This window comes from Vipera berus, assembly GCF_964194415.1.
Source record: "Vipera berus genome assembly, chromosome: 1".
In the NCBI taxonomy this organism is placed as follows: Eukaryota; Metazoa; Chordata; class Lepidosauria; order Squamata; family Viperidae; genus Vipera; species Vipera berus.
The window spans coordinates 338,320,952-338,333,500 of NC_138202.1; positions in this window are offsets into that span (position 1 = coordinate 338,320,952).

The following is a 12,549-nucleotide window of genomic DNA, read 5'->3' on the forward strand; positions in this document are numbered from 1 at the left end:
TGTGGGATGACAGTCCTCTGATTTGGGACCAGCTAATATGTATTGGTGGAGAAAGAGATTTCAGAAGGCCCAGGGCATGCCAGAATATCTCTATGGTGACAGATAGGGATGTATGGTGGGAGATGAGGGGGCCGATCTCAGGGTCCATGTTCTTGATGTTTTATTCCAGTGTTGTATTCCAGCTGCTAGTTTCACCCTCTCACTCATCTTTTAAAGTAGTTAAAGAAGCCATTAGTAGACCCAACTGTACTGAACAAATTTCATCCAGTTTCCAACCTTCCTTTTTTTAGGGAAGGTTGTAGAGAAGATGGTCATACAGTAGCTCCAGCGAATGGAAAACACAGACAATCGGGACCCCTTTCTGTCAGGTTTTAGACATGGGTATTGGATCAAAGCAGCACTGATTATACTTGTCAATGCCTTCTGGCAGGAATGGGATGGGGGTGGTGTATCCATCCTTGCTCTTCTTTTTTTTTTATTTAAAAAGTTTTACAATACATTTTGACTTTAATCCCCCCCTCCCCCACCCCTATCTAGCCCTCCCTCTCCCTCTCCCCCATTCCCTCCTCCCCCCCCCGACTTCCCAGAGCTAAATACAGGGTATAAAATCGAAAAACAAACATAAGCACCCCTATGTTATCAACAATAAACTATTAATTCTATCTCCCTCTAGCTCATATAAAATGAATACAAACAATATTAATATTACAAATAAAGTAAAAAAGAAAAAGAGGAAAACAGAAAAAGAGCTTTACTCAGAATAGATTTTTTTCTCTAATTTCTAAACAAATTCTCAGTTACGCGCCAAAAGCGCCTATCTCTATTAACCTTAATAATCTCCAACCAAACTAAACTATAATCAAAAATAGTTCTTGCATGTATCACGCCAAATGTCTCGCAGTTCCAAATCATCCTTGAGTTCAAATAAAAAGAGTAAAAAAAAGGTTTAGGCAGTCTCTAAGACAACTTGTTGTTAATTAGGAGCTTGCGTACCCATTCTTAGTTCAACACATACTTTTAGTCCATAACCCTAATATACTTTTCTAACAAGCAAATAACATCAATCTTAAATTGTGTTAAATATTAAAAAAAAACTTTCTTTCTCCTCTATGATAAATTTAATCCATTGACATTCTAATTTAAAAATTTAATCACCAATCTTGACGCTCCAAAGCTTTTGGAGCACGTCTGTCATGACCCCCATAACTTCTTTGGACCGCGCCCCTCCCACAGCTTCACTGTAAGTACACTTTGGAGATTCCATAACTTTCTGCTGGTCTTGCTCTTGCTCTCGTCTTGCTCTTCTTAGGGCGGCATGCGTCATCCTCTGGCCTCCTGCAACATCCGATGAAACTGTATCTTGATCCCCTCCAACACCATTGTCCTCTGTCTGTCTATCTGCAACATCTTGAAGCTTTCCCTCGCCGTATCCCTTTACAGCTTCCAAAAATGATAGGGGGGTTGCTTTTAACACATTGCTATAAAAATCACGTGCCTGGGCCACAGTAACCAGACGATGTCTTTTACCTTCGTGCGTCACCACCAGTCCAACTGGAATCTCCCATCTAAACTTAATATCACATTTCTTAAGTTCCTGTACTAGAAATGCAAAATCTTTCCTTCTCCTTAAAATCTTCGGAGGAATCTCTTTTAAAACCAAGACTTCTTGCTCAGCCACTACCAATTTAGTATCATAAGCAGCTTGAATGACTTCATCTCTAATTACTCTCTTTGTAAAATAGACCACCACATCTCTGGGTAACTTCCTCTGTCTTGCAATCCATGAATTTACACGAAAAATTTTGTCCATATTTCCCTCAATTTCAGATGCTGGCTGGCCCAATACCCCTTCCAGAGCCTCAGAAATCAGCTGCTTTAAATCTTCTTTACAATTCTCCTTTAAACCCCTGATTCTAATAGCATACTGCATCTGATGATACTGAACAAGGCTCAATTCTCCGTCCATTTTATCCCTTATATTTTCATTTTCTAATACCTTTGCTTCTAATATAGAGTTCTTTTGACTGAGATCCTTCACTTTTACATCCAGCTGTTGCACACATTCAGCTACAGATTCAATCATAGACAACATGTCCACCCTCATTGCTCTAAACTTCTCTTCCATCTTCTTCTCCAATTTCTCCATTTTCTCCTCCATTTTCTCCTCCAGCTTTTTCAACTTTTCATCCATCATGTCAGACATCAATTGTGAATGCTTTCCAAGAGCATCTTGTAAATCCTTAAGCGTCAATGCCGGAGGAGGTGCAGGAGGAAGCAAAGCTTGCAATGAGGTCTGTTGCACCAGGGAAGACCCCACACTCCGAAGAGCTTTAGAAGTTTTAGCCGCCATCTTCCCCCACTTTCACTTATTGCGCACTTTCACTTTAAAGCTATAAAATCCATTGAGCTAGAGAGCCTTGCTCTTCTTGATCTGTCAGCAGCTTCTGATACTATTAATCAGGGCTTTTTTACGGAGTTCCGGCACCTTTTTTGGATGGAACCTTGTAGAGTAGGCAAGGCGGGTTGTATGACATGTGTGAGTTCCGGCACCTTTTTCTTTTACAAAAAAAGCACTGCTATTAATTATGGTATCCTTCTGGATCTACTCTGGGAGTTGGGAGTGGGTAGCACTGTACTATACCAGTTCTCCTCCTGCTTCCAGGCTGGTTCAAACTGGTGTTGATCGGTGGAGGGGAGAGTTCAGTTTCTGTTGCGGGGGGGGGGGTTCCACAAAGGTTTTTAGTCTGTCTGTTCCTGTTTAACATCCACATCATTTGGGTGAGATCATTTGGCAGTGAAATATCATCAGTATGTTAAAGATGTACACCTTTACCTCTCTACCCTGTACCTCCCCAAGTGATACCTAGGAGGTTCTCTCTCAGTGTCTGGAGGCTGTGGGGTTAGAATGGAGGCTTCGGATCAACTGGATATTAGGTCCCCCTGGTTCTGGGGATTTCCCATCATTCATTGTAGATGGGATTGCACTGTCCCCACATGCAACCTGCATGCAATTTGGGGGCTCATGTTTGAGGAACAGATGCAGCTATGGCCAGGAGGCCCTTTGCAGGACTTCGTGTTGTGTGCAAAGTGAGCCTGTGCCTGGGCTAGAAGCTTCTGCTCATGGTCACTCATGCCTTGGTCACCTCCCAAAGGCACTACTGCAATGCGCTTTACATGAGAAGATGCCTTGATGTTTGCAGAAGATGTCAGCGATCATATCTGGGTAGCAGGCCTGAGTCCTTCGGGAGAAGGGCGGTATATAAATAAAATTATTATTATTATTATTATTATTATTATTATTATTATTATTATTATTATTATTATTATTATTATTATTATTATTATTATTATTCAGGGAGCGTGCTATAGAAAAAGAATGTTGGTAAACACCAAGTTAATACAGCACTACTACTGTTGTCATACTACTGTATGATTGTATTTCAGATACAATTGTGTTTTCTTTTTTGTTTTCGTAAAGAAGGCTTGGCTTCCTTTCTTGGGTGAAATTTCAATTAAGCCAAACTGCAATGATGGAGTGCCCGCTATTCAGGAAAAATAAGCAAATCCTGCTTTAATGCAGCAGTCGGGCCACAGACGTTAGCAACTGACATCCTTCGTGGCACCTTCCCTACTGATTCTGGTAGACCAAACGTTGTCTAAAAGGTCTCCGGTGAAAGGTGGCTCAACAGCTGCGAATTTTGGCAGTTGAAAGACTGTTTTTCCGTTTCCTTTTTCTGCATCTTTTAATGAAAATGTCTGGATGACTCTTGGAAACAGCATGCCCTTTTCTTGGGATTCAGGGCACAGATGATAGAATGAAGCAAGTGAAAGCCTATGGCAACACAGGGTAAAACAAATCCGGGGTGTTTTCTTTTCAGGTGGACCCCAGAAACTCACGAGCATTCCCTTCCAGGTTCCAATGTGAAGGATTCCAAATCCTCTCCCTCACACACCCCGCTTTCCCTGCTATACTCCACTTCTGATGAGCGCATAGCTGATTGTACCTTCAGTGAGGGCAAAGGAACACTAAGTAGCCTTGGGGGGGGGGGGACACAGAACCATCAGCTTTGATCTGAACGCCACAGAGAGCTTTGGGTTGATGACAAGCAAGTCACCACAGAACCTGAGAACTGCTGCCTTGGTGCTGTCAAAGGCGATCTTTGAAGGTACACAATGGCTTAGTCAGTGCTTTTTTTGTAAAAGAAAAAGGTGCTGGAACTCACACAGGTCATACAACCCACCTTGCCTACCCTACAAGGTTCCATCCAAAAAAGGTGCCGGAACTCCATTCTGGGCATTCTATGAGAAAAAAAGCCCTGGGCTTAGTGAACAGGGACACTGTGGAGGGACATGTCACTCATTCTGTCACCACCTCTCCTTCATACAAAGGCTTGTGTGAGCTCTATGGTGCGTAACAGAACAATACAAAATAGGTGTGTTGGGCACTGTGAGCTGAGGGAGGCCTCAAGGGGGCCATTTGTTTGGGGGTTAGTTCTTGTTTCCTGCCATTATCAGATTCAACACAGGGGGCTGAAATTTACTGCATTCATATCTGAGATTGCAATTCAACATTTATTTTTAAAAAGGGATACTTTGGGGGAAAAAAGCACTTTAAATGTTTCCTGACACGGCCACAATTCATTCTGAAGAAACTTTATTATAGGTAGTCCTCAGCTTACCACCAAAACTGGGATTGGAAAATTAGTTGTTAAGGGGTGCGGTCATTAAGTGAAGTGTCATATGACCAGGACCTTTTTTCCCTCAGGTCATTATTTATTTATTTAATTTATTTATTTATTTATTTATTTATTTATTTATTTATTTATTTATTTATTTATTTATTTAAATTTATATGCTGCCCTTCTCCCTAAGGACTCAGGGCGGCGCACAACAATAAAAATTAAAAACATAAAATAGAAAATTTAAAAAAGAATTAAACAATAAATACAATAATTCTATGACAATTTAAAAACCAGTAAAAAGCTAATTAAAACCATAGTCAGTCCAGGCCCGCTTGTTGGAACAACCACGTCTTCAGGTCACGGCGGAAGGACCGAAGGTCAGGGGTTGTCCGCAGCTCCGGGGGCAATTCATTCCAGAGGGTTGGTGCGCACACAGAGAAGGCTCTCCCCCTGGGGGTCGCCAGCCGGCATTGCCTGGTTGACGGCATCCTGAGGAGGCCGACTCTGTGGGAGCGAACCGGGCGATGGGAGGTTGACAATGGCAGCAAGTGGTCTCGCAAGTACCCTGGGCCTAAGCCATGTAGGGCTTTAAAGGTTATAACCAGCACCTTGAATCGCACCCGGAGGGCAACCGGAAGCCAATGCAGCTCGCTCAGGAGTGGTGTAACATGGGAGTACCGAGATACTCCCATAAGCACCCGTGTTTGTTAAGCAAGATATCATGTGGCCATGACTCATGACCTTCCTTGCCAGTTTCCCTGCCCTCCCCATTTGCTTCTGTAACTGACCTTATGCTGATTGTTCTCCTCTTTACCATACATGTAGTCCTCAACCTACAACCACAATTGGGAGAAGGTTTTCCATTGTTAAGCAAAGCTGTTAGGTAAATTGCGCTCCATCATATGACCTTATTTGCCACAGTTGTTAAGCAAATCTCTGCAGCTGTTAAGTGAATCATATGGGCGTTAAGTGAATGTGGCTTCCCCCCCTCCCCCCCCCGTTGACTTTGCTTGTTGGAAGCCAGCTGGGAAGATCTCAAGACCTTGCAGCTGTGGTGAATACATGCCAATTGCCAAGCAGCCCCGCAATTTTGATCACATGACTTTGGGGAGGCTGAAGTGGTCACAACCACAAGGAAGGACCTGTTGTAAGTCATTTTTTCAGTGCCATTGTAACTTCAAAGAGTTGCTAAACAAGTGGCTGTAAGTAAAGAACTACCTGTACTTCCATTTTCCCCAACCCCAACCTTTGAGAATGAATGGATAAAGGGAAAGGATGCTTTCCACCCCTTCCAGTATTCGACTGATTAATTGATTGATTGTGTGCTGTCAGCATCCCAAAATTGAAAGTCCTGCGATGGGAAAAACCTTGTACTTTGCAGGTCATAGATGGGAATGATGGTTTGAAAGACCCATCACAAAACCAAGGGAAGGAAACACATTTGTGAGGAGAGAATTAAGAGAAATAGTCGGTAATGGGCAAACATACACTCATACGTGCAAATACAAACGTATTTTTTTAGCAGAAGTGCACTTACTGTAAATAGCTGAAAGGGTTTACCGAAAAGTGTGCTGCACCGTGAGTAATTCTGTCCTACTACAGGATTCTCAAGGTCAGTGTTACTCTGACTGGCAAAATGAGAAACAAATTTGCATGATTTCCTCATCATGAATAAAAGTAGTGATTTAATTATGATCATAGCTGGGCAAGAACCATACCCTTACTATACTATTGACTTTAATAAATACATTTTAGTCTGTGCTTCACACTATTTCTCACAGTTTGCAGTACTACAGTTACTGTGTGATACAGGTAGTCCTCGAGTTCATTTAGTGATTATTCAAAGTTACAACAGCACTGAAAAAAGTGACTTATGACCAATTTTCACACTTATGACCATTGCAGCATCCCCATGGCCACATGATCAGAATTGCTTGGCAACTGATTCATATTTATGATGGTTGCAGTGTCCTGGGGTGATGTGATCAGTTTTTGCGACCTTCTGACAATATAGGTAATCCTCGACTTACAATTCATTTACTGACTGTTCAAAATTACAACGGCACTGCAAAAAGTAACTTATGACCATTTTTCAGTCTTATGACCATTGCAGCATCCCCTTGGATGCTTGGCAAGTGACTCATATTTATGATGGCTGCAGTTTCACAGGATCATGTGATCACCTTTTGTGACCTTCTGGCAAGCAAAGTCAAACCCAGATTCACTTAACAACCACGTTACTAACTTAACAAATGCAATGATTCCCTTAACAACTGTGGCAAGAAAAATCATAAAATGAAGCAAAACTCATTTAACAAATGTTTCACTTAGCAACATAAATTTTGGGCTCAATTGTGGTCGTAAGTGAATGACTACCTGTGCTGTGATATTCTTCCATCACCCAATTGGATTGTGATGGGAGACAATAGAAACTGACCGACTGAAGAAATATTATAAATGTGAAGAAAAAATGTGTTCATAAATACCTTGAAGAGATTCTTTGTATTAGTATAATGCCCTTAATCAAGCCAGCTGAGACTAACTGCTTTCTGACACGTTAATTTAATTAACATTGGTTTGCTTTTTTGTTGCTCAGTGTGTTGTATGAAACTAGTCTATTTAGTCACTGTGTGGTTCCAGGTGTGGTACATCAGCATAGGGGTGGGTATTCTGGATTTGCACAACACATGAAGCTGAGTTGTTCCTGAGATTATGAAGACAAGTGTTTCTGTCAATAGTTTTCTTCTAGAATGACAAACGTTGCAATCTTAGGCCACAGGGCACCATAATGTCTTTGTCCATGTAAGAAAAAAAATTATAATGGGGCAATTGGGCAACTGAAGCTCCACCCCTTTTTTATATGTCACAATGCATGACAAAAAACGATGGGGCGTTCATTGCACAGACCCAGCCACCCTCTAATTGCAGTCACAATACTTTTGAAGAGCCCTAATTTGGGAAGGGCTTTTATGAAAGACATAAATCATTTCATTGCTTTATTGCTTTAATTGCAGTATGCTTTTTGAAGTGTAAGGCACTCAGTCATTAACTGAGATAGGCAGCTGTAGAAATCCATCAATCAATCAATCAATCAATCAATCAATCAATCAATCGGCTTTCAGTTTTGACGTCATGGTAAAATGGACGTAGAAAGATGGGGCTCTGTCTTTCACATTTTATTTCACCTTGCTGGGGATCCTGGAAAGGGTCGAAAGTCGCCCTGTAGAGGCAACAAGCAAGGAGGGGATCCTCGTTGATCGTGGGAGGTTGGTGGTCCTTCTGTTTGATCCGAGGAAGTCCTCCAAACCGGTAGGGGGAAGACTGCCTACATTAGTAAGACTTCTTCCTGGAAAAAACTATCCAAAGCACCCTTCCCGATGAGAGAGGGAAGGGGAATTTCCACCCCATTCCCTCAGGAAAAGAAAAGTGGCGAACTAATTACTTGGGAGAAACATTACAAGATTAATTTGGAATTAATACACATATATGCAGTGATGGGATTCAGCCAGTTTGCACCACTTCAGTAGAACTGGTAGCTAATTTTTTGTTGCCCAAGCCCAGAATGGACTTCCAGAAGTGGCATCCACACAGAGAATCGGTTGTTCGGTTGAATCCCATCTCTGCATATATGGTTTTGAAATTTGGAGACTAAAAGTGCTTTTGAGACTTTTTTTTAAAAAAAAAAAGATTTGAAAAGCTTATAATATAAGTTTGGATTTAAAAAGCTGGAAAACAGCGCTAATGACATCTAGTGGTGAATTACAGCACTACAATTTGTTATGGCTAAAGGAAACTTGGCTTGAAGCCCAGATTTAGATAAGACTCTTGCTGTCTGTTCTTGAAAACTTTCACTTTTGAAGACTGCAGCTGGGAAAAGGGAAAAAAGAACTTGGGGGCTGCTTATCGGTATGGCAGAGATGAACTATTTTGAAACCGGCTTGCCTGAACTACGTATATACTGCTAAGCTTGTAAGCCACCCTGAGTCTTCGGAAAAGGGCGGGATATAAATGGAATTAAAATTAAAAAAATAAAAATACATATTAACTGACTTTCAGAGCTGGATTGTGGAACTATTTCCCTGCAGGAGAAATACACTTCATTGCTTGAGATGACGGAATAGTTTGGATTACAAATCATTGATTGATGAACAATTTTTATTATAAAGACCACGTACAAAAAATGAAATGGATGTCCCATACTAAGCTTTAAATGGTAAAAAAAAATCACTAACACCTGTCCCCAAAGTCTTCAGTTTGACATACCACCAAGAAAATATGAAGATCAGAAAGAAATTCTTTCCATGTTAAAATCAATACAAGAGACTATTGCTTTAGCTCATGATGAGAGTAGAAATAACACATAGGAGATAAAAGAACAATTTTCTAATCTAAATTTACAAACCCAGAACATGACTACAAAGAAGGAACTAGCAACCCAGAAAATAGAAGGAAAACTAGACGAAGCAGATCCAAAGATTGAGGACCTAAAGGAAGGAACTGACAGATTCAGACAATTGAAGAACTAGAAGATGGAGCGATAGTATTGGAAATGGAAAATCTTGCCAATCAAGAATTCAGGACATATTTGGGGAAAAGGAAGAAGAACTGATTGAATAGAAGATAGAGCTGTTAGCAGAACTGTGGGGAACTGGAGAAGGAGGGAGGCTGTTTAATGAATATCAATGGGTTCGTTCTTTCAAAAATACTTTAATGAAATGGTCTTTCTTATTCCAAACAATGTACAGAAAACCAGAGGAAAAATTACTTGATGATTTAAATGCATTGACTTGGAAAGTTAGTTGGCAAAGGAAGAAAGCTAGATTAGGACTGAAGAAAATAATGGTTTTGATCCATTAGATGGGATATTATATTATTAACTAGATGTTTGAATATGATGGAGAAATTGCTAGAAATAGAAGTACTATCATAACTAGAAAGATAAGATTTGCAATTAGAATATTAGATTTTGGTTATGAGAAGAGAAACAGGAAAATGCTAAGAAGTTTGAATAAGGGAAGCTTTTGGTTACCCGAATATAACTTACCGGTACTTTAAAATTATAAACAATACAGACATTTTGAACACTGATGGGTAATTAAAATTTTAAAAAAAGCAAAAACAGGATACTGATTGAACATATGGATATTAAGTGCAAATGCAATTAGGATATGTTTTGGTTAGAAAAGTTATCTAAAACCGACATTATTGATATTATGAGAAAAAAGTAACAAAGATGTTGATATTCAATTGTATATTTATTAATAACAATAAGAATTGTATTTGCCTAGTGTGGGAAAACAGGTACTACCAGAAGAAGAGAGGAAACGTTTGATGCCGTAATATTGGATCTAGATTGAAGAAGTTAATATATACCACTGAATTACTAATGGACCCAGACAACACGTTGTCTATTCAGTATTTGATTGTAAAACTAGAAAATTAATAAAATATTTATATAAAAAAAGAAATCAATCAATCAAACAAACAAACATAGGGAGGGTGGTGAAGCTAAGGAAAGGAAGCAGGATGCTCCTATACCCCAGAGCAGAAGCACCTGCAGGACAGAAAGAAAATTATTTTTTTTTTATCCAGGCCTGACCTCCTGGCAGTGGGGAGGAGGCAGAAGTTCAAGTACAGGTGAAAATTAAGCCACCCTCTAAGCAACTTCTCAGCAGAGATCAGAAGGGGATTAATGACGCTACTTGACACAACTTATTCATCACCTTCCCTCCAGCTATGTGGAGAAGCCAGTTTTTCTGGTAACTATTGATGCCCATATTTTTGATAACTCCCACACTGAGGGCATACATGTACACAAATGGGTTTCCTAGGGAGTCGGCCTGTGCCCTGAGTGAGCCACCCAGAGTTCCTGATAGCCCTGTCACCTCTTGGCCTTCAAGCAAGGACTGCCAGACCTCCGAGCTCCCTAGTGCAACGGTCCCCCAGTAGAGAGTGCGAGGGAAATACATTTCTGATACATCTCCTCCTAGTAGATGGGAGATTTTGTGCATGGTTTAGAAGGGTTCGTGTATTTCACCTTCTCAAACATTTCACTGAGCTGACAGCTGTTTCATTAAAAACCCGGATGTTGGCTTGCAAGAAATCAGATTCTTCTGGCATCTAATTCAGTATTTCCAACCTTGCGTGGCACCAGCCTTTCTCTTCGGCTGGGATTTTTGACGGCTACGCAGGTGTTTTCCTAATTACCCGTGATCCCTGCCAAAAAAAATATAATCATAATTTACCTAAAGCTGCCTTACATCAAACCAGATCATTAATCTTTTTTTCCATATTTCCTGGGGCTCAGAGGGGGAATTCCCCATTTTTATAGGACATTAATTGTTTCCTTCCTCCTATTCTATAAAGAATATTGAAAGTTTGAAAGCTGTATTGCATTAAAGTGCATTATTAATCTTTGTTCACTTTTCACAATTTCTAAACAAGCTAAATCTTGTTTTCCCCATTTTGTTTTTGCTCAAATGGATAAACAGTTTATCATATAAATAAGCAATATGTAATACTGCATGCTGTATACAAGGCTGCTAAAAGAACAAGCATATGGAATATGGTGTAAATGTTAATACGTGTACAAAATCATACAATCAATAGATATATGCACAATACCATTAGTACTGTAATATTTGTTTCCTTCCCCATCAACTTACTGACATGATTTGCACTTACATGCCATCTTTTTCAGAGATTTGAAGGCTTTAATAAAACAGTCATACAAAAGAAAGTGTTTGGCTATGGTTCTTTACCAGTTAGCCTATATGGTCAAGTGAGTTTGGAAGAACTTAAGATTCCCCTCCCCACCATCCCATCAACAAAAGTTGCAGGAAATGGTGCAGAGAGATCCTAACCCTTCCCAATGACTTCAAGAGCTCTAATGGTGCAGAGTAGGATCACCATCTCTAAGCTGCAAACATCTTTAGGACCAGATGGCAGTAAAGCCATCACGTTTCTTGTCCTTTGCTTCCATGTTTAGTAGTTGTCCAAAAGCTTCTGACAAATGGCTGTAGCCAAAGCCATTGACCCCAAAAGAGTTATAGCAGAACATCCGCACAGAAAAAAGGCAGAACATCCGCATAGAAAAAAGGAAGAATTGACTAAGAATATGGGGGAGCATGCAAACACTTAGGAGTGTTCCAATATCTCAGGGGCTCCCAAATAGAAGAGGGGGTCAATTTATTCTCCAAAGCACCTGAAGGCAGGACAAGAAGCAACGGATGGAAACTAATCAAAGAGAGAATCAACCTAGAACACGGGTGTCAAACTGCCAGCCTGTGGGCTGGTTTCATCATACGAAGATGCGCCCACCCCATTACCGGCAATGCAAAAAGAGTTGCAATACATCACGACATGTCACATGGCGAGATTGACACCTGTGATCTAGAACTAAGGAGAAATTTCCTGACAGAACAATTAATCAGTAGAACAACCTGCCTCCAGAAGTTGTGAATGCTCCCACATTGGAAGTTTTAAAGAAGAGACTAGACAACCATTTATCTGAAATGGTATAGAGTTTCCTGCCTGAGCAGGGGAAAGACCTCCAAGGTCCCTTCCAACTCTGTTGTTATTATTATTATTGTAATGTATTGGGATTTACTTGAACTGTTTTCACGTGTCTTTTGAATGCTGCTTAAGGTTGTTCAATTGGTGTGTCTGTGTAACGGTCACTGACTTGCCAGACTAGCTGTCTCCAAGAAGATCATTGGAGGATTTGGGATGGGAATGGGTTCCTTTAAACCTATTGGCTGCCACCTAGTGGCCAACTGTATAAGTAGCTACGCAGAAGCCTCTGTTTCAGTTCTGTTCCTGTTTGCCTCAATAAAGCAATGTTCTTATTTGCAACCTCACGTCTCAC